This window comes from Silene latifolia, chromosome 7 (assembly GCF_048544455.1).
Source record: "Silene latifolia isolate original U9 population chromosome 7, ASM4854445v1, whole genome shotgun sequence".
Classification (NCBI taxonomy): Eukaryota; Viridiplantae; Streptophyta; class Magnoliopsida; order Caryophyllales; family Caryophyllaceae; genus Silene; species Silene latifolia.
In genome coordinates, this window is record NC_133532.1 from 27,439,473 (window position 1) to 27,463,267 (window position 23,795).

Genomic DNA, 23,795 nt, shown 5'->3' on the forward strand with positions numbered 1-23,795 from the left:
GATTAAGAGATGGTTTGACCTCAAGGTGGGAAAAGAGAAAACAGGTTTCATTGTGAATGGAGGCTTGATAACAAGATTGACAAAGCACTTTAACCCACAATTTAATGAAGACAAAACCTACAAATCGGTTAAAGGTGGAAACCTCCTTGATATGCCCACTTTGATCCACAAGTTTCATTGGATAAAACATGAAAACTCGGCCCAAGGACATGAGTGGGTGATCAAGGATGCCGATTCTATTATCTTGCACGGGAAAATTTGTCGTCTCAACAATTGTCGTTACAACTACCTTCTCCCCGTCTCAAAGAATGCCAAAAATATCATCAAACAACAACAATGTCCAAATGAAGAAGCCTCCTCCTTAGTGGTACATCCTTACCCCTTTGCCTACCAAGAGTTCACAACAAGTGATCCTTGTGTTGTGACGAGCAATGATTACTTGGTACAATTCATGAAGCATATCGATAAAGAAGCCTACAATGGTCGGGTGAACGCTTATCACGCCTAATATACACCCCATTACAATCGTGCTTGGTAAGGACTCCTTGATCCCAAGAGTTCTTTGCCGGATTGGGCGGATAGGGAAGTATTCTTTCCTCATGTTCCTAGAGATGAAGAAGGAGATTCCCAGGAAACTAGGGATATTGAGGAGGTTGTTGATGATGGGGAAGGTAGTGGGTCTAGCCATGATGATAATGAAGAGCAAAGTTCAAGTGCAAGTGAAGAAGTAGATCATGATGATGATGATGCCTCTGGGTCCATGGAGGATGATGATGATGAGATGAGTGAAAGTTGATGGTTGATGAAGTATGAAGGAGGATGATACAACTGCGGGGTTGATGGCTTATGCTAGCATTCCAACCTATTCCATTGTGAGTCTCCTACCCCTCCTTTTGCTTTGTTTTTATCATGATTACATAAATTCTTTGACTTGTATAACTTATATAACATTTAGTTTAGTGCATTTAGAGAGTCGTTTTGGACTCTTTGATGGCTAAGAGTTTTTGAGTCCTAGTACCATCAAAGGACTCACACCTTGGTAACATTGAGGTGACTATCTTTTTGCTCCCACAGTAAAGAATCCAAAATGACAAATTACCTTTCATGCATTACATTTGCATGCTTGTGAATAAACTTTCCCTCTTTTTGCACTAGAAATAGTGTTTGGTTCGGTTTGGGGAATTTCATTCATAAGCAACCCGAGTTAATTTAAATTAGTCTCCGAACAATAGAAAGCATGCATCATTTTGTCCATTGGCGACAATGTCCATTCAAAGTGTGTGGATGGGGAATTCTAACATTCTAACCCTTATTTCAAAATTGATAAAAATTTTAAAAATTTTAAAACTCCAAAAACATGTTCTTTCCTTTGTAGTGTAGAATTGTATATATTGTATATATTTGTTTATTTGTCACTCTTATCACATTGGGCCGACTACGCCACATTCAAGGCATGAAGGAAATAGAAGACTGCATGGTATGATTTTTCCAAATCTCCTTCCTCCTTTTATATGTTAATGACAATGTGGCTATATTTTGATTGATGCGGTACAAACCAATACGTTTTTAAGAGTTTGCATCTAGTTTATTTGACATCTTAGTTGTTAGAAGCATATGCATTAAAGTTGTATATATGATAGTTGCATCATGGCATGTAGTTGCATTGTTAGAAAATTTTTGTGAAAATGCCTATTTGGAAAGCTTGACAAGTGTATATAAGGCCCTTGTAGATAATTTTTCTCCTTGAGACTTTGTTTCCTAGAATATCCTCAAGACACCCTACGATGTGTCATACTAGTATCCTTTGACCCATGGACTAAAGCCTAGTCAAGAGTGCCTTGTGGTGTGATAACTCATTGTCTACCGTTTATTCCAAGGTGACCCTTGATGCCATGCAACTGTCCTTACACTTGTATCATCAAATTTTTGTCAAACAAAAAGGGAAAAGGCACAAAAATGTCAAATTGAGTTCAAGCTATCAATACCAAAAAGAGTTTGCAAATTGCATCAATGAAATGAGGAGCAAAAATAGACTCATATGCTTATAATAGAAGTACCCTTGCTACAAATGGGGTTACTTTAAAATGTTTAAAGAAATGCAAAAAGTTGAAAATGTCAAACATCAAAAGAAATGGCATAATGTTCTTAATCGTCAAATGCTACAAAAGTGGGGGGAATTCCACGATCCTACTGATGTGACCATAATTAGAGCACATTTAGTCCCCGAATTAGCCTTGTTCCCATGCTTTTTAGTGCATATTTGGGTCATTTATTGTCTTTAGTTCTTTGTTTTGCATATTCTTTGAGGTTTTGATCCCTTGGTAGGAAAGGAGTGCAAACCTTGATTTTCATGGCAAAATGAGACTAAATTGATTGAATTCAATGACCAAGCATCAAGGAGAGAGAAGATTAGAAGGCCTTTATACATACTATAGTAGATGGACAATGATGAGAAAAGATCCTTGCATCCCCGAGGAAATCCCCAAGGATTTTATGAAGAAAAAGGAAGAAAAGAAGAAGAAACAAGACTGCCTAACAATCCGTGCGTCTTCCCCTGAAGACGCCCGTCCACCACCCACAATCCGTGCGTCTTCACCCTCTGGACGCCCGGGCAAAAACTCCAGAAGACGCCCGTCTTCCTCCAAAAGACGCCCGGGCAGAAATTACCAAATCCGCCCGTCCCGTGCTAAAGACGCCCGGATTCCCAGGCAGACCCATTTCGTCTTCTTCAAGCTTCAAGGAAGGATGCACATCTTTTTCTAGAGACCGGAGTCTTCCAAAAGAGACCGGCGTTGTAATACTCCGTATTTATAAGTCTTGGGGTACTCTATCGAGTAGGCCTTACTCTGTCGAGTAAGGGTAAGTTGCGAAATAAAATAGTTTCTGACCTGTTGGGTACTCGATCGAGTAGCTGGGGTACTCGATCGAGTAGGGGGGTACTCGATCGAGTATCCTTGGGTACTCGATTGAGTAGCCGGTTTTACGGGGAGTTTTCTCGGGTTTTGTTAATTATGCGATTAAGGTATTTAAGCTTCGTCGTCATTGTTCTAAATCACTTTTACAAAACCTAAATTCCTGTTTAAGAGAGAAACCAAGCAAGTTCATCTTCTTAATCGCATTCTTAGCAATTCTCGGAGTTCAGACGGTCAGTTCTTGTCGTTGATGTAATCCCCTATAAAATCTAGTGCAAAACAGTGGCGGAAACACTGTCCAAAAAGGTGATGAACCAGAATCGCTTTCCCATTTTATAAAAATATGACATATAATTAAAAGTCGGTCCATTTATAAAATAGGACTAAAATTAATAAAAATGGTGTTAAATAAAACATTAATCCAAAATTAGAATAAAAAGAAATAAAAATAAACTTCTTTAACGAAAATCAAATAAATGAGATTTATTAAAATGGTGGGTGTTACAATCTCCCCCACTTAAAAGAAAGTTTCGTCCTCGAAACTTAAAAGTAGAAAACAAAATTTAAAGAACAAGATTTTTTTTTTTTTTTTTTTTTAAATCATATCAGTTGACACTTAAATTTGAGAAATCATCGTTGAGGTCATACAATTTTTAAACCAGTTTTCAAAATTGAGCTATTAAAAATCACTTGTCTTATCTCATGGAACGAGGGAATACTGTCGCGAACCAGGATTCTGTCGTCCAAGATAAGGGTAAGTCAACATTAGAAAAATTAAATTTACAACCATGCATCAGCAATACTGAACCGGTCATTAGACGTCTTTAATGACAAGTCTTAGCATCCACCAATGTCGAATTTTAAAAGTAAACGTGCCAATTTTACTTAAAACCTTTGAACAAATAAAATTTTGAAAATACAACACCACTTTGAAAGTTTCTGAAGGCACCAAAGTATTGAAAACCAAAATTCGGAAGTATTTTCAAACGAATTTCAAGTCATTTCGAAACAAAACCAAATTTAAATGATAACCCAAAACTAAAAGAGAAAGAGAAAGAGAAGTTCAAAATTTTAACGCTAGTCATAATTAAAGATTTCCAAGATAATCAAAATATTTTTATAAAAGTCAAAAATATTGTGTAAGATGGAATTTCTCAAAGAAAAAGGTTCACGAGAAATCAAATTCGTATATACAACATAACATTTGAAAGGTTTTTTTTTTTTATGCATTAAATAACTTTATTTGAAACAATTTGGTATTTCCAAACGAGATTTAAGACATTTTGAAACAAAACCAAGTTTAGACACTAATCCAGAGTAACATTAACTTTGAAATTAAAATTTTAAATCATAACTCAAAATTAAAATTTCCGAGAACCAAACTTTGTAAAAGCAAAAACTCTTGTATAAAATGGAAATATCCGAGGAAAAAGGTCAACGGTAAATCAAGACAAAAGTTTTGAAACTAAAGCAAGGGAGAGAAAGATTTAAGAGTCATATATAACTCTCTCAAGTATTATGAAAGGGGGTAAACATCTCGAGATTCAAAAGAAGGAATGCAAATTTTACTTTTTGTACAAATCGAATTTTGTAAATACAACATAACTTTTGAAAGTTTTAGAAGCATCCAAACAAAATTTTTCGAATTAATTCCGAAATACTTTCGAACGAGTTTTAAAAACATTTCAAGACAAGACAAAATTTAGATACTAACCAAGAGTAAAACGACAATGGAAGTTTTACACTTTAAAATCATAAATTTCAAAGATAATCAAAACTTTATAGGAGTCAAACCTTGTATAAAACAGGAATATTCGAGGAAAAAGGCTAAAGGTAAAAAATTTTCAAATTAGCCAAGGTTAAGGTAGTAACAGATGCTCAGGTGAAGAAGTGGGAATGAGAGATTCAAGAGCTATACAAAGCTCTCTCAAGGATTACAGAAGCGGTTGAAGATCTCAAGATTCTTGGTACGACTCCTCTATGGAACCCAAGCATTTTCCTATTTCCATCGCAAACAAACCAAGGCTATTAACACTAGGCAACTAAGTTGTCAAGCTCAGAGTTGCCAAACTTCCTAGTCTACATCCTCCAAGATTATCGATTAACACAACTCCCATCTCAGATCCTTACATAACTGATCATCCTGTCAAAACATCATGGTAAAAATCCATCAAGTACTTCAACATCCAACCGACTAACTAACCTCCTCAAGTTATCAAAATCCATAAGACTCCTCGAAACATCAAACAGAAAACATCGTCCCTAACAAAGCTCGATGATTCCTTTGAACTAAAAGCAACAAGGCCTCTAATATCCACAAGTACAATCTAAAGAAAAAGCTCTCTTAGAAGTTCATCAAAGTCTTTTAGAAGTTCATTAAATTCCCAATCATAACACTTCAACAACTAGGGGGTTAAGAACTCAACCAAGCAACAATTTCGATCATATAAGGTCATCAAACAACAATTTCCTTTAAGGTAATTCATACCAAAATATTCCTCCGAGAAATACCAGTACTAAGGTTAAGACATTAAGATATGATAGGTATGCATAATTCCCAACTTCAGGTTCTTAATTCTTCAAATTAAAATAATCAATCCAAACTGCAGTTGAGCTAAGACACTCCTTATTTCTAAGGTTAACACTAAACAACCCAAATAAAGATAAGTCACACAACCAAAAGTCCCAAGGTTACAACCTTACATCAGAACTCAACAATCTAAATCCATAAGAATCAAAGCGAGATTAATCTAGGTTAACCAATAATGATACATGGTTACTATAAATACCTTAATCACATCTAGACCAAAATATGCAAGCTGTTTATACTTCAAAGCCAACATCTAAGCTAAAATCCTAAGTCTATAATCCACTAGCCACCATTCAAGTTAATCCTTATAGAATGAAAGCTCTCACAAGATAGGCATTAAAGGTAAAACTCACTATCCTCAAACCATAAGTAACAAGACTTTACTAAACCTCAAACTTACTTAACTTCCATCACATTTCTTCAAGAAGAGTCAGTTTAACCAATGAATCTCACGAGAATAGATACCAATGTGGAGGAATCACAAAGAAGGATTAATTCATCAGAATAGGAGATGAAAATTTATAATAAGGACATTGGAATCGGCTAAGACAGAAAAGGATTGAAGGAATAAGAATGATGATCGCAGACTAATAAAGTCCGAGATCGTAGAAGGAATCTTCGAGACATCCAGTACGCAATATGGCTCGTTGGATCACTCCATCACCTTGTAGAGAAAACAAACACACCAGTCTTGGGTCGCTCCATCTGACGGATCCACAGTGTAATTACTCTGGGTGTACTGCACCATTATGGAACTTGAGTCCTCTCTTAGCCAACGGGTCCGTAGCTTGAGCAAAAGCTGGAACTGGCCGGAACAACCATTGTCCCTTCCTTGTGGCATCAAGTTCTCCACGCGTTCAGGCGTTCAGCTAGGTTGTGGAGCGAGTTCAATATCACCATCATGATCGCGTTCTGGTCCGGGAAAACACCACGTCCATGTCCACCTTCCTTCATCTTCTTCGTCGGAGGAAATAAAAAACAAAACATAGATTCAATGCTAGTCATTGATTTTGCAGGAACACATAAACTAACATTCAAGTCCTTATGGTTTCTAACCATCTCTCACTAAATCATTTATTTAGTCAAATCATTTATTAGGCATTTTCCTAAAGATCAATGTGTGAGCGTCGGGAGCAGCGATGCTCTGATACCAACTGTAATCCCCTATAAAATCTAGTGCAAAACAGTGGCGGAAACACTGTCCAAAAAGGTGATGAACCAGAATCGCTTTCCCATTTTATAAAAATATGACATATAATTAAAAGTCGGTCCATTTATAAAATAGGACTAAAATTAATAAAAATGGTGTTAAATAAAACATTAATCCAAAATTAGAATAAAAAGAAATAAAAATAAACTTCTTTAACGAAAATCAAATAAATGAGATTTATTAAAATGGTGGGTGTTACAGTTGATCATACCGTTGGGTTCCTTGCGTCGAGGGTAAGATCTATGTACCCTTTTTATTGTATTTCCTTTGAATTGGTTAAACCCTAATTTAGAGATTGGGGGTTTTATGTGTAGTATGTGATTTGGTAGCCTCTATGTGTTGTATGATAGGAGGAGGGTTCATAGAAGAAGCTTTTTGATTTAGCTGTAGAGACCGTCTGATTGTGTGCATATCAGGTCGGATTTCCTACTCAGTATTAGTTCCATAATGGGATATTGGTTGATGTATTGTATTTGGTTGTTTGGTATAATAATTGTATTGTGATTGTGGTTGTGGTGGTGATCGTTGTTGATGGTTCTCGAGATGCGTTCTCGGCTGAGTGGGGTCACTTGCGGGAGTGGCTTCACGCCCTAGTTTCGCCTTCTGTGGAACCCGCCACAGAATGGATGTGCACATTAATAGACAGGGTTATCGCTCACTATGTGGAGCGGGGATTTGGTGGGTACGGCTGCGGTCCCCCACTGGCAGGGCTGGTCCAGTGGACAGTCAGTATTGAGGTGATGGGAATTGGTTGGTTGTGTGTGTGTGACAGTTAAGCTGTTTGTTTACCTTATCGTTATTGTTTATATTGATTGTGTGATTAGTACTGACCCCGGTGTTGTTTTGTAAACCTGCGGTGATCCATTCGGGGATGGTGAGCAGGTATTGAGATGAGTACTGGGATAGCTGGGATGCCACGACATGATGATAGGAGTCTTTATTTGTAGCTTTTAGTTTATTTACATTTCGTTAGAACATCGATTTCGAGATCATGTATCGTACTTTTGGTTTGGTTTGAGGATTGTAACTATTCGCTAATTAATTATAATAAATGTTGTTTCTTCATTGTTGTTTGATTATCATTGCCTCGGGTAACCGAGATGGTAATGTCTTCATACCTGAGTGGTCCTGGTAAGGCACTTGGAGTATGGGGGTGTTACAAATGGTATCGGAGCGACGATCCCTGAAACACGTAACCAATGAACCTAATGAACATAGGGAGTCAATTAAAATGAACCCGGGGTAAAAGTTGTAGGAGCTAATGCAAAGGCTTGGGAGACGTCCTAAAGTCGCGGGGTTGCCCTACAACTTTGAACCGGTCACATGGGGAAAGTGTTTGTCGAGTCATATGTGTGCTTGGTTAACTTGTGTAACAATGTGATGAAGTGTGTGATTGTTGGGTGTTGAAGGAGAAGTTGAGAATGTGAAAGAAAAGTGATATATGTGTAGATTTGTTGTTGGAATAACATGTTGGATGTTTACAATGTGGCTTTAATAGCATGATATAATGATTTTGTAGATCGTATGAAAGGATGCGTAGTAATATATGCGTAATTATGATATAATGTTGGTTTTATAAAGTTTATAGCATGTTAGAATATGATATAGCATGCGGGTAGCGTTTCTGAGTTAGCATGACTCGATCGAGTGGGACTGACTTGATCGGGTGGGTTTTTGACGATTTTGAGTTCAGAATCGAGTTTTGGGGTACTTGATCGAGTAACTAGGGGTACTCGATTGAGTAGGGGGTCACTCGATCGAGTAGCCTAGCTACTCGGTCGAGTATGTTAGAGATCAGAAGGTCTGTTTGGGGTCTGATGTTTGGGTACTCGATCGAGTATGTTGGGCACTTGATTGAGTAGCCCGTTACTCGATCGAGTACGTTTGGACACTCGATCGAGTAGGTCCTGGGTGGCGTGTTTTCGTGTTTTGAAGTTTAGTACGTGTGTTCATGTCTACCCTTTCTTACATATAGTTTCAAGATGCCGCCCAAGAGAACTGCTTTGTATGCGAGAGCTGAGCTTATGACCACGGATGACATCGTTAAGATGTTAGAACACCAGGATGCTCTTACTGAGACCCTAAAGAAAGTGAATGAGGATAAGAATAAGGATAAGGAGAAGGAGTTTGATCCCTCTAAAATCAGTCTCTATATAGCGAGGTTTAACCCGAAAGAATATAAGGGAGTTGGGGAGCCTAATCTTCTTGATAGTTGGCTGAGAGAGATGGAGAACATATTAGATTTGGTTCACTGTCCTGATGAGATGAGAGTGGAACAGGCTGCGTTCTATCTGAGGGAGGCAGCTGGCAAATGGTGGGATTCAGTGAAAGTGAGTGCTAAGGAGATATATACAAACCAAGGGTTATCTGCTATACCTTGGGAGGAATTTCGTAGGGCTGTGAGGAAGGAGTTTGTACCGGAACATGTGAGGAGTAAGTTGAGGGAAGAGTTTGATGGTTTTAAGATGTCCGCTGAGATGTCTGTGGCTGAGTATTACAAGCTGTTCAATGAGAAGTCTAGGTATGCTGAGGATATGGGTTTGAGTGAGGAGAATCTGGCATTGAGGTTTGAGAGGGGGTTGACCCCTAAGTTTATGGATAAGTTACCTGTGGGAGTCCTTACAGATGTTAAGGAAGCTTATGAGAGGGCTGGGAGAGCTGAGAGGTTGGTACAGATGGCTCAGGAGAGGTTAGGTGGTGAGAAGAGGAAGTCTGAGAGCGAGGGTGGTGGCCAATCGAATCACAAGAAAGGCAACCACAATCAGTCTAAGGGATTTTCTTCCGGATCCGGGTTGATCTTTGGGGCTTCCTTTGGGCATGGCCGTGGAAGTGTGAGTAATAGTTGGGGAGTGACCTGCTATGGCTGTGGTGGTGTAGGCCACAAGAGACATGAGTTCACAAGTGCACCGGGATCTTTCCGGAGACTCGCACGAGCTTCGCGAGCAACAGACCGGGCTGGATCATGGCCAAACCGGGAGGTCGAGTTACAGAGTGGAGGCAACCGCAACGGCGGTAATTCTTATCCGAAACCACCAACGAACAACAACAACAATCAAGGGTCGGGTGCTAAGCCGACTACTTCAGCCGATCAAGATCCGGGGAGGTGGGCGGAAGACCGATGGCAAGCTATTCATGATGGAGAAGAAAGCAGCTGAGGAAGATGCGCACGTTATCACCGGTACATTCCTTGTTAATGGTATTCCTACCTTTGTTTTGTTTGATTCGGGGGCTTCTCAGTCGTTTGTGTCTTCGAGTCATGTTAAACAGTTGGGTTTGAGAGTATATGAGTCTGTTAGTGAGCAAGTTTTCATACCTTCGGGTGAGTCTGTATCTTGTGGGAGATTGTTCAGAGATGTATCTTTGATAGTTGGGCAAGTTGATTTCCCTGTAGACTTGCTAGAGTTTCCTTTTAAGGGTTTTGAGATGATAGTCGGGATGGATTGGTTAGGGAAGTATAAAGCTAAGATAGACTGTCATCAAAAGAAAGTGTCTTTAAGAGGTCCTAAGGGTGTTAGTGTGTCTTATCGTGGGTTTCTAGTCAGACCCAAAGTTAAGTTGATTGCAGCTGTCACCTTGAAGTCTTATCTGAGGAAGGGATGTCCTTTGATCCTGTGCCATGTGAGAGATGACCGGATAGAGAGTCCGACAGTTGATGAGATACCAGTGGTGGGAGAGTTTGCCGATGTGTTTCCAGAGGAGATTCCGGGGTTGCCGCCGGGAAGAGAGATAGATTTCACCGTAGAGTTGAAACCAGGGACGGGGCCAATCTCTAAGGCACCGTACCGCATGGGTCCTAAGGAGATGGAGGAGCTTAGGAAGCAGTTGGATGATCTGATAGAGAAGGGATACATTAGACCTAGTGTATCGCCGTGGGGAGCACCAGTTCTTTTTGTAAAGAAGAAAGATGGAAGTCTGAGGTTGTGCATAGACTACATAGAGCTGAACCGAGTGACGATAAAGAACAAGTATCCTTTGCCAAGGATAGATGACCTGTTTGATCAGTTGAGTGGTGCAACAGTCTTTTCTAAGATTGATTTGAGGTCGGGGTACCATCAGGTGAAGATTAGAGAGGTGGACATACCAAAGACAGCTTTCACGTCGAGGTATGGCCACTATGAGTATGTGGTGATGCCGTTTGGGTTGTCTAATGCGCCGGCAGTGTTTATGGATCTGATGAATAGAATTTTCAGAAAGTTCTTGGACCAGTTTGTAGTGGTGTTTATCGATGACATCTTAGTCTACTCTAAGACTAAGGAGGAGCATGAGGAGCATCTGAGGATCGTGTTGCAGACTTTGAGAGATCATGGGTTGTATGCTAAGCTGTCCAAGTGTGAGTTCTGGTTAGAGAAAGTTGCTTTTCTGGGGCATGTAATCTCTAAAGATGGAGTAGCTGTGGATCCGGCGAAGATAGAGGCAGTGACAAAATGGGAAGCACCAAAGAATGTTGCTGAGGTTAGGAGTTTCTTGGGTTTAGCTGGATACTACAGACGGTTCGTGAAGGATTTCTCCAAGATAGCTAGACCTATAACAGCGTTGATGAGGAAAGAGAACAGGTTTCGTTGGGATGAGAGTTGTGAGACGGCATTCCAAACATTAAAGGAGCGTTTGACCACAGCCCCTGTCTTAGCATTGCCTGAAGGGAGCGAGAACTTTGAGGTTTATACAGAAGCCTCAAAGAATGGGTTGGGATGTGTGTTGATGCAGAATGGTAAAGTGATTGCCTATGCTTCTAGGCAATTGAAGCCTTATGAGGAGAACTACCCTACTCATGATCTGGAGTTGGGTGCAGTGGTGTTTGCTCTCAAGATTTGGAGACATTACCTTTATGGAGCAATCTTTAAGGTATTTTCTGATCACAAGAGTCTCAAGTACATCTTCACTCAGAAGGAATTGAACATGAGACAGAGGAGGTGGATGGAGCTGATTGGCGATTATGACATGGAAATCATCTACCATGAAGGGAAGGCCAATGTTGTAGCTGATGCTTTGAGTAGGAAGAGTGTACATTCTCTGTGTACAGCTCTATCCTTGATGAGGTTGAGAGATGAGGTAGCGAGCTTTGGGATACATATGATGCAGAAAGGAGATGCCATGGGTGATATGACGGTACAGCTTGAGTTTTATGATGATATTCGAGGTAAACAGGTGTTGGATCCTAAGATAGTGGAGTGGAGAGCAGGAGTAGAGAAAGGGACAGTGTCCCGCTTTTCTATTCATACGGATGGTAGTTTGAGGTTTGACGGTAGGTGGTGTGTTCCTAATGATGAGGAGTTGAAAAAGACTATCATGACAGAGGCGCATTGCACACCATATTCAGTTCATCCAGGTGGAGACAAGCTATACAAGGATTTGAAGAAAACGTTTTGGTGGCCTGGGATGAAGAAAGAGACAGCTGAGTTTGTGTGCCGTTGTTTGACATGCCAGAGAGTTAAAGGGGAACAACGACGACCACAAGGTAAGATTCAGTCTTTAGAGGTACCTGAGTGGAAGTGGGAATCCATTTCCATGGACTTCATTGTGGGTTTACCAAAGAGTCAACAAGGTAACAACATGATTTGGGTGATAGTGGATCGTCTGACCAAGTCAGCTCACTTTGTTCCAATGAAAGATACATGGACTAAGGCACAATTGGCTATGGCCTATCGAAAGAACGTGCTTAAGTTACATGGAGTCCATAAGGACATAGTGTCTGACAGAGATGCGAGGTTTATATCGAGTTTTTGGAAGGAGTTGCAGGAATCGTTGGGAACAACTTTGAAGATGAGTACAGCATTTCATCCTGCGACAGACGGGCAGACTGAGAGAACAATCAAGACTCTTGAGGATATGTTGCGAGCTTGTGTGATGGACTTTGGCGGTAGCTGGGAGCAGAGGTTGGACTTGATAGAATTTTCTTACAATAACAGCTATCACACCAGTATAGGTATGGCACCGTTTGAGGCTTTGTATGGGAGGAGATGTAGGAGTCCAATCTGTTGGGACGATAGTCTTTGAGGCAAAGTGGTTTTAGGACCAGAGATGGTGCATGAGATGGTGGAACAGATTAAGATGATCAGGGAAAGGATGAGAGCAGCCCAGGATCGACAAAAGAGTTATGCAGATCTACATCGCCGGGACATAGAGTTTCAAGTTGGGGACAAGGTTCTTTTGAAAGTGTCTCCTATGCGTGGGGTTATAAGATTTGGGAAGAAAGGCAAGCTGAGTCAGAAGTTTATAGGGCCTTATGAGATCTTAGAGCGAGTTGGGGAAGTAGCTTATCGTCTGGCTTTACCAGCTGCATTAGAGAGAGTGCATAATGTGTTTCATGTATCGCAGCTGCGGAAGTATGTGAGTGACCCGTCACATGTGTTAGAGGCAGAGAGCTTAAAGCTAGATGAGTCCTTATCATATCTTGAGGTGCCTAAGCAGATTCTAGACCGAAAGGTTAGAAAGACTAGGAGTGGTGAGACAGTTTTGCTTAAGATCCTTTGGTCTAACCACGAGACCGAGGAAGCTACATGGGAGCCAGAGGAAGCTATGAAAGAGCGTTACCCTTTCCTTTTTGATCAGGTATGTATGGTTACGGGGACGTAACCTTGTTTCTTTTAGGGGGGTAGGAGATGATCGCGAACAGTTTTTAGGAGTTTTATACCCCTTTTATATGTTGTGTCGGTATGTGTGTCGGGATGAGTTGGGTTAGTATCATGTTTTATGTTGAATTTTGTTTGATTGTTGAGTCGGAATGTTGTGGGAGTACCTTTGTTTAGTAGTGGTTTGAACTTCGGGGACGAAGTTCCTTTTAAGGAGGGAAGACTATAATACTCCGTATTTATAAGTCTTGGGGTACTCTATCGAGTAGGCCTTACTCTGTCGAGTAAGGGTAAGTTGCGAAATAAAATAGTTTCTGACCTGTTGGGTACTCGATCGAGTAGCTGGGGTACTCGATCGAGTAGGGGGGTACTCGATCGAGTATCCTTGGGTACTCGATCGAGTAGTCGGTTTTACGGGGAGTTTTCTCGGGTTTTGTTAATTATGCGATTAAGATATTTAAGCTTCGTCGTCATTGTTCTAAATCACTTTTACAAAACCTAAATTCCTGTTTAAGAGAGAAAGCAAGCAAGTTCATCTTCTTAATCGCATTCTTAGCAATTCCCGGAGTTCAGACGATCAGTTCTTGTCGTTGATTATACCGTTGGGTTCCTTGCGTCGAGGGTAAGATCTATGTACCCTTTTTATTGTATTTCCTTTTAATTGGTTAAACCCTAATTTAGAGATTGGGGGTTTTATGTGTAGTATGTGATTTGGTAGCCTCTATGTGTTGTATGATAGGAGGAGGGTTCATAGAAGAAGCTTTTTGATTCAGCTGTAGAGACCGTCTGATTGTGTGCATATCAGGTAGGATTTCCTACTCAGTATTAGTCCCATAATGGGATATTGGTTGATGTATTGTATTTGGTTGTTTGGTATAATAATTGTATTGTGATTGTGGTTGTGGTGGTGATCGTTGTTGATGGTTCTCGAGATGCGTTCTCGGCTGAGTGGGGTCACTTGCGGGAGTGGCTTCACGCCCTAGTTTCGCCTTCTGTGGAACCCGCCACAGAAGGGATGTGCACATTAATGGACAGGGTTATCGCTCACTATGTGGAGCGGGGATTTAGTGGGTACGGCTGCGGTCCCCCACTGGCAGGGCTGGTCCAGTGGACAGTCAGTATTGAGGTGATGGGAATTGGTTGGTTGTGTGTGTGTGAAAGTTAAGCTGTTTGTTTACCTTATCGTTATTGTTTATATTGATTGTGTGATTAGTACTGACCCCGGTGTTGTTTTGTAAACCTGCGGTGATCCATTCGGGGATGGTGAGCAGATATTGAGCAGGTATTGAGATGAGTACTGGGATAGCTGGGATGCCACGACATGATGATAGGAGTCTTCCGCTGTAGCTTTTAGTTTATTTATATTTCAGTTAGAACAGTCAGTTTGAGATCATGTATCGTACTTTTGGTTTGGTTTGAGGATTGTAACTATTCGCTAATTAATTATAATAAATGTTGTTTCTTCAATGTTGTTTGATTATCATTGCCTCGGGTAACCGAGATGGTAATGTCTTCATACCTGAGTGGTCCTGGTAAGGCACTTGGAGTATGGGGGTGTTACAGGCGTTTCCTCAACAAGGGACTTAATCGTCATTTAAGCCCTTAGTTAACCCTAATTCATGCACCTAATCCCCACTATAAATACCCCATTAGTCTAATTAGAAGAGCATGTTCTTCTTAGCAATCTTTAGTGTAGTTAATATCAATCAAATCTCTCTTTAATCTTGTAATCAACATTTAATCAAGTTTTAATACAAGTTTCATTTCCTTAATCTCTCTCTTGTCCATGCTTTATTTTGGGTAATTGAGGATTATTTGGGTTATTATTGGGAGATTGACAACCTCTCAATCAAGCATCAAGTACTTCTTTTATTCTTTGCTCTATTGGAATCATTAGTAGGTATAATTCTCTTAATCCCTTTTTAATTATTGTTAATCACTTTCATTTATTCATCATGTTTCACTTTGTTGGTATGATTGACAACCTTGCTAGCATGTTCAACATGATAATGAGTGAGTAGTTTCCTTAGCTAGGGTTAATGGGTAATTAGGGGAAACCAACATGGGGAATGATTCATGCTTAAATTAATATGCTTTCATAGTTTATTTGCTTGCTTATGATCTCAACTCATGCACATGTTATGTTTGATGAAATGCGAGCCTATGAATCCTTGCATTTTTTACCCATCACCTATCTTTTCAATGAGACTTGTAAGACATAAACCAACCCGAGTCTCATTAGACCATGCATGTTGTTGAGTAGGGAAGACTAAGTCGACTTGTAGGTGTTGTACAATCTAATCGATTCAGCTCCGGGACCCAAACTTTCCTAGGATTGTAAGATATAACCCAACTCGATCCATCACAACAATAATTGCTTGCTTATAACTTGAGAATATGTTTCTCTGATCAATTCCCATGAATCCCCTATGACCCCATGACACCCTAGTGCCTTTTATCAATTGTTTACATCCCTTTTAATTCATCTTGCTTGTTTACTTTCATTGCTATTTAGTTTAGTGATCTTCTATTCAAACCCAATTGTGACACCCTTAAGACACCACTAGTTGCAATAGAAATCTCATCTCAATTCCCGTCCCTTGGGATCCGACCTTTACTTGCCTCTTTACTAAGTTGTAGAGTTGTTGGTGAAGTTATAAATTGTGTTTTGGTCTAGGTGCTCCTAACGACAAGTAACCGAAAATATAGTCCCGACCAAAAATGGCGCCGTTGCCGGGGACGGTGTTAACTTGATTTAGATTTTCTTATATTGTTATTAGTTGTGTCTTTCTTTGCCCTGGGGAAGTAAAACTCCTCAAGGTTTGTTCTAATTGTTTTCGAGTTGTTTGATATTTTGCATGTCTAGAAGGTCACAAGGTGACTTGTTACCCTTTGATCGCGAAATTGCTAGGAGAAATTTGAGAGGTGTTAGTGAGGTTATTCAACCAAATACTATTGAGTTCATCAACCCTTTTGCAAGAGAAGGTGAGGAGAACCCAACACAAAATCCAACACAAAATCAACCCACAATGCCTAAGTTTTCATCACATTCAGTACCCACCGAGGAGAACCTACCCAATGCTACTCCCACACCACAACATCTAACCGGAAATTTTATTGCCAAATCCGCATTTATCCAATTAGTCGAAAGAAGCCAATTTGGGGGGATGCCTAGTGAAGACCCTCACTCTCATATGGAAGCTTTTTGCGATTATTGTGATGCGATTTCTCAAACCGGTGTAACTCAAGACCAAATTCGATGGGTCTTATTTCCTTTTTCTCTAATTGGCACCGCGAAACAATGGTTAAAAAGCCTTGAGAAGGCTACTCTCTGAAGTGATTCTTGGAAGAAATTGGCTATAGCTTTCTACAAAAAGTTCTATCCACCGGAAAAGACTAACATGCTAAGAGCTCAAATCACGAGCTTTAAGCAAAGGGATGAAGAATCTTTGTATGAAGCTTGGGCGCGATTCAAGTGAATTTGTCGCTCATGTCCTCATCATGGACTTAGCGAGTGGTTCTTGGTACAACAATTTTGGAACGGTCTTTATGAAGATTCAAGGAACATTCTCAACATGGGATCAAATGGAATGTTCACCGAAGTTGATGACAATCAAACTTGGAACAAAATTGAGGAAATGGCAGTCCATAACTCAGAATATAGTAGACCTCGCAAGGCTACTAGAGGAGGAAAGCATGAAGTGGACTCCGTTACTCAATTGGGTGCTCAACTTAGTGCTCACATTGATACCATTAATTTGAAGTTTGAAAAAGTTATGGCTAGACTTGAAGAAGCCTCAAAATCACCAAAGCATCATGTTAATGCCATGACGGCATCTTCATCAATCCCAAGTGGGATATGTGAGAATTGTGGAACTTTGGGACATGACCAAAGTTAATGTAGGGGAACAAATGAACAAGTGAATGCTTTCCAAGCATACAAGAGTGGTACCCCTTATTCAAACTATTACAATGAAAACACCAAATTCCATCCAAATATCTCATACAAAAGCCAAAATGTTCAAAACCCTCAACCAACATACACCCCACCTCCCATGAGAAACCAAAATCAAAGACCCTTTTATAACCAAAACCAAGGGTACCAAAATCAAACTCCATACAATCAACAAAATGACCAAGGTTTTGATGTTCAAAAAGCGGTCCTCCAAATGCAAAAGAATCAACAAGAGTTTTTCACTCAAATGCAAAAGGATAGTCAAGCAAAGGAAATCACCATCAACAACATTCTAGCTCACACCAAAATGTTGGAAACCCAATTGACTCAACTAGCATCTTCAAGCTCACAAAGACAAAAGGGGGAATTACCACCTCAAAGTAATCCCCCAAGACATGAAACGGTTAGTGCCATTCACTTGAGGAGTGGTACAAGGTATGAAGCACCGAAGAAGCAAGTTGAGGATGAAGTTGTGGAAGCTAGTGACAAATAAGAAATTGTGCAAAACTCCAAGGATGGAGAACCATCAAAAGAAGAAATTTCAAAGAAAAATGAAGACAAGGTCAAGGAGAAGGAGCCCATTGTGATTAGACTTCCTTTTCCAAGTCGTCAAGCCAAGCCCAAATTTGATGACCAACTTGGAAAATTTATGGAAATTGTGAAGAATTTGGAAGTCTCAATTCCCTTCACGGAATTAATCAATCACGTGCCGGCCTATGCAAAATACATGAAAGACATCCTCACAAAGAAGAAGTCAATCCGGAAGCTTGAGACTATCACCTTCACTAAGGTGAGTAGTGCAATACTTCAAGGGAGTTCACCTCCAAAACTCAAAGATCCGGGAAGCTTCTCAATACCGTGTACCATTGGCGACACCACGATCAACAAAGCCTTATGTGATCTAGGGGCTATTGTGAGTGTTATGCCGTACTCGGTAAGTAAAAGGTTGGGGATGGGATAGCTTAAAAGCACCAATATCACACTTCAAATGGCCGATAGATCGACGAAGACACCATTAGGGATATGGGAAGATGTTCCCGTAAGAGTTGGGAAATTTTTCATCCCGGTGGACTTTGTCATTGTTGACATGGAAGAAGACTCCAACATTCCAATCATTCTAGGAAGACCTTTCTTACACACCGCGGGTGCGGTGATTGATGTGAAGCTTGGAGAGCTCACTCTAGAAGTGGGAGATGAGAGCATAACTTTCAATCTTGACAAGACCATGAGATCTCCCCGTTTGCATGAACCATGTTTTATGGTTGATCATTATAGCCGGAAGGATGATAGGAAGAAGTCGGATTTCCAATGGAAGAAGAAAATTGAAGATGCTCCATTCAAAGAGCAATTGAATTGTAACAAAGAGAGCTTGAAAAGCTCACCAAAGTCAAGCAATGAAGAGGATGACCTCATTGGCCAAGACAAGAAAATGGGAGAGTTGTCTCTATCAACTCAAGAGATCTTTAGTGATCAAGTAGATGAAGTTTGTGGTCTTTGGGACGATAAGTTTGAAGGGATTTTCAATCCCTATATTGGTAATGCTATCGATCAAGACCGACAACAAGGGCAAAGGTCTATTGAAGATCTTTATCATGATAATGAACAAGTTTTTGATTACTTCTTCAAGGTGTTGAGCAACATCAACAACACCTTGGCCATGCCCCCATGACATCTCACTAAGGATGAGAGTTTGATGGAGTCCTCCCTAAACCACCATTTGTAAATATTTCTAACTCCCTAACTCGCATTTTAATTCTTACATTGCATTTTTGTCATTTTTGGATTTTGATACTTTGATCAAGATAATTATCATTTTTGAGAGAAGTGAGGGAGGGACTAATGATTTAAATTGATGTGTAGTGCTTTAGCTTAGTGTGGGATAGCAATTGCCTAGGCTATTCATGCCTTAGTAGTGCCCCTACAATGAAGAACACGGGATTTGAAGAATGAAAAATGACAAGGGATATGCAAGTGCACGGATGGAACTGAATCCGGGTAAAACAGGGAGAATCCGAGCGTCTTCATGGGAATCCGCCCGTCTTCAGGCAATCCGGGCGTCTACGTCAGAAATCCGCCCGTCCTTCTGAGCTGAAAATTTGAAATTTTGGGACTGTTGAAGAATCCGAGCGTCCTGAGAGAGAAGACGCTCGTCTTCAGAAATCCGCCCGTCTTTGAAGGAAAGACGCCCGTCTTTTTGCCTGTGAAAAACAAGAAATCTCGCTGTCTGAGAATCCGCCCCGTCTTCAGCAGAAGGCGCCCGTCCTGCAGTCGATAAATCCGAGCGTCTTTGCTGAAAGACGCCAGTCTTTAGGCGAGATTCCTGAAGCCAAAACAGGCATAATCCGAGCGTCCCGAAGGAAAGACGCCCGTCTTCCCCCTGCAAATTCAAAATTTCGGGTATTTTAAATACCCCCTCCAACATTCATTTCTTCATTCCTTCATTCAAAACACTACCCATAAACCCCAAAACTCAAAACCCTCATCCTCTCCATCACAAAAACAAGATTTCCTCAACTACATTTATCAAAATCAAATCAAAACATCCTTTTAACAAAAATTAATCACTCCTCTTTCAACAAAAATCAAAGCCAAGCACCAAAATCTTCAACCTTTGAGTCGATTTTTGAATTCATAAAGGCAAAGCCTTTCATCTTTAAATCGATTTGGGTATACTTGGAAATTGAAGATTTTCACTCTTTTCTTGGTTTATTCATCAATGGCAAGGACAAAGGGAGCAACAAAAGCAACAAAGGCAAAGGCACCAAAGACAAAGGCACTCTCAACAAGACAAAAGTGTCTTCAAGCAAAGAAAGCCTCATTGGCTATGGTGGTAGCTAGCTCAAACTTGGAAGTGCAACAACAACAACCTCCCTTGGAAGCAACAACATCTACTACTCCGGAAATTGCTCAACTTTCGAACTATCCGGAGGTAATTTTCATTTCCAAAACCCATAGGGACACTTTTGCCAAGTATGCTAGAAAATCATTTCTATCCACCAAGTTTATTTGTGAAGATGCCTTAGATAAGTTGGGTGTCCTTGAGCAAACTAGAGCCTTCTTTAAAGCCATGGGGTTGGAAGAATTGTTTACAACAAAAGAATTGACATACCCCTCCCTAACCTTAGAATTCTTGAGTTCTTTGAAAGTTAACAAGGTAGAGACTATGAAAAACATCGAGTTCCGCCTAGCTAATGTTAGTAGGCGCATCTCCTTTGAGGAAATGAGTAAAGCTTTGGGTCTTAGTGATTCACCTAGTTATTTCAAGAATGTTGGCAAGTATGACCCCGCTCCTCTTTGGGAGGCGATTTTCGGAAGGAAATTTGAGAACTATCATGCTAGTCGCGCTCTATTAGTCCACCATCCGGGCATTAGAGTGTGGCACAACGTCATAGGGAATACCATCATTGCAAGAAAAGACACCAACCACTTTACCAAACTCGATTTTGTTCTTCTTGAGTCGGCCTTAAACATTGGAAGGGAATTCACCAAGCCTTTCAACTCTCTAAGGCTTTTGGTGGATAGATGGCTAAATGTTGATTGTGGGAAGCAAGGCACTACCGTTATTGTGAATGGAGGTCTAGTCACTATTTTAGCTAAATACTTTGATCCGAACTTCAACAAGGATAGCAAGTATGTGGCGAAAAAGGGTGGTCATCTCATTGATATTGATACTATGATTAACAAATACAAGTGGGTCTCTCATAACCCTCTTGACACCAAGTATGGATGGCTCACAAGTGAGGCTAGATCTTTTACTTTGCCTTCGAAGATTTTTCGTTTGAGTGTCCACCGGACCAACTATCTCCTTCCCCTCTCAAAAGAGGCCGAATACATTATCCGACAACAAAGGGGTGAAATTGAAATGCCCTCCTCTTCCATTGTCACACCACCCTATCCTTTCAAGTACCAAGAGTTCAAACCCGAAGGTGTTGAAACAAGCAAAGATTATATGACTCTTCTTATGCAAGAGATGAACAAGCAGGCCTTCAAAGACCGGGAAGATGCTTACTTAGCCCAATATCCACCCCTCCTTCACTTAGCTAGGCAAGGACTACTTGATCCTTCATGTCCTTTGCCTAGTTGGGCGGATAGGGAAGTCTTCTTTCCGAGTGCATCTAGGGGTGAGATTCCGGGTGACAATGAGGTTGTCGGTGATGAGGTTGTTGATGATAACATTGATGAAGAGGCTAGTGATGAAGAAGAAGAGGATGATGAAGAAAGTAAGCAAGGAAGTGAAGAGGGAAGTGGTGATGAGTCCACTTATAGTGAGGAAGATGATGATAGTGATGATATGGTGGAAGATTAGCAAGCTTTGGAGGCTCCTACCCTCTCGAGGTTTGTTCTACTTCTTTCTTTGTTTTATTTATTTATCTTGATCATTGTTGGAGTAGTCCTAGCAACATAGAGGACTAACACCTCGGCCCCATTGAGGTGTTATTATCTTATTGTTCCCACTTTTGAAAATCCAAAATGACAAATTTAGTTTCATGCATTGCATTTGTGTGCATGAACTACACCCAACCTTAGGACATTAGAAATAGTGTCTAACTCGGTTTGGGGAAGTACATGCATACACAACGGGAGGTAATCTAAATTATCCTCTCCGTCATAAACAAAAACCATGCATCATATAGTATAGATTAGTGTAGCTTGCATTTAGTGTAGAAATCATGCATCATGTTTGCATAATTTCCCATCATTTTGGCCATTGAGGACAATGCCCATATTAGTGTGGGGATGGGGAATTCTAACTTAACTTTTATTCAAAAATCCAAAAAAAATTGAAAAAACCATAAAAATTTGAAAAATTGAAAATCCAAAAACAAGTTCATTTCCTTTGTAGCGTAGTCATGTATATATTTTGTATATATTGTGTTTGTTCTATCCTTGTTCACATTGATCGACTACGCCACATCCGAGACATGAGGATATTGAAGACCGCATGGTATGATCTTTCCAATCTCCTTTTTCCTCTTTATGTTAATGACTATGTGGCTTTATTTTGATTGATGCGGTATAACAATGTGAACTTAGGACTTGCATTTAGTTTATATGTCATATTAGTTGGTAGAATCATTTGCATTAGGATGTATATATATTAGTTGCATCATGGCATGTAGTTTGCATGTTAGAAAAATTTTGCGAAACCGTCTACTTGGGAAACTTGACAAGTGTATATAGGCCCTAGTAGATGCTTTTTGTTCTTAAGACTTTGCTTGTTAGAATACTTATAAAACACCCTAGGATGTGTCATGCTAGTATCCTTTGACCCATGGATTAAGGCCTAGTCAAGAGTACCTTGTGGTGTGATAACTCCTTGGCTACCGTTTATTCCAAGGTGACCCTTGAAACCATGCATCCATCCATCCATCATCCATGTTCTACCACATTTTTGTCATCAAAGGGAATGGGCACAAAAAGAAATCAATTTGAGTTCAATGAAATGAAAAGTGAAAGAAAGTTTGCAAAAATGCATCAAATGAAAAGAGGAGCAAAAATAGAACCCCTAAAGCTTCAAATATAAGCCATCCTCACTACATATGGGGTGACTTTGAAAATGTTCAAAAGAAATGCAAAGAAAAAGTTGAAAGTTGTCAAGTGTTGAAATGCCAAAAAATCAAAAGAAATGGCAAAAGAAAGTGTTCTCAAATGTTATATGCCACAAGAAATTGGGGGGAAAAACAAAAATGAAAGCAAACTCCCAAAGTGAAACTCAAATTCTATCGATCCCTTTATCCATCGTATCCATTTTTATGCATGGTAGAGAGGGGACGACCCTTCTTCTTGTCTAGGCAAGAGGGTGAATTCCGCGATCCTCCAGTGTTTCTAACACCATAGAGAGTCTACTCTTGACAAAAGCATTTAACGATTGAGGACAAAGGTACCCTCATCCTCTCCATCACCAAAACAAGATTTCCTCAACCAAATTCAACACAACCAAATCCAAACTTCTTTTTAACAACAATCAATCACTCCTCTTCCAACAAAAATCAAACCAAGCACCAAAATCTTCAACCTTTGAGTCGATTTTTGAAATTATAAAGGCAAAGCCTTTCATCTTAAAATCGTTTGGGTATACTTTGAAATTGAAGATTTTCACTCTTTTCTTGGTTTAATCATCAATGGCAAGGACAAAAGGAGCAACAAAGGCACCTAAGGCAAAGGCACTCTCAACAAGACAAAAGTGTCTTCAAGCAAAGAAAGCCTCATTGGCTATGGTGGTAGCTAGTTCAAACTTGGAAGTGCAACAACAACAACCTCCCTTGGAAGCAACAACATCAACAACTCCGGAAATTGCTCAATTATCAAACTATCCGGAGGTAATTTTCATTTCTAACTCCCATAGGGATACATTTGCCAAGTATGCTAGAAAATCCTTTCTATCCACCAAGTTCATATGTGAAGATGCCTTGAACAAATTGGGTGTCCTTGAACAAACGAAAGTCTTCTTTGAAGCCATGGGGTTGGGAAAATTGTTTGCTACAAGAGAATTGACATACCCCTCCCTTACCTTAGAATTCTTGAGTTCTTTAAAAGTTACTAAGGTAGAGACTAGAGA

At 40.1% G+C, this 23,795-nt stretch overlaps 1 non-coding gene across 1 annotated transcript; it reads right to left on the reverse strand.

Moving 5' to 3' along the window:
* Positions 1 to 16,682: 16,682 nt before the first annotated feature.
* LOC141593784 (small nucleolar RNA R71) lies at positions 16,683 to 16,789 on the reverse strand. Its single transcript, XR_012521848.1, has one exon. It is a non-coding gene; the product is annotated as a small nucleolar RNA R71 (small nucleolar RNA).
* Positions 16,790 to 23,795: the final 7,006 nt, after the last annotated feature.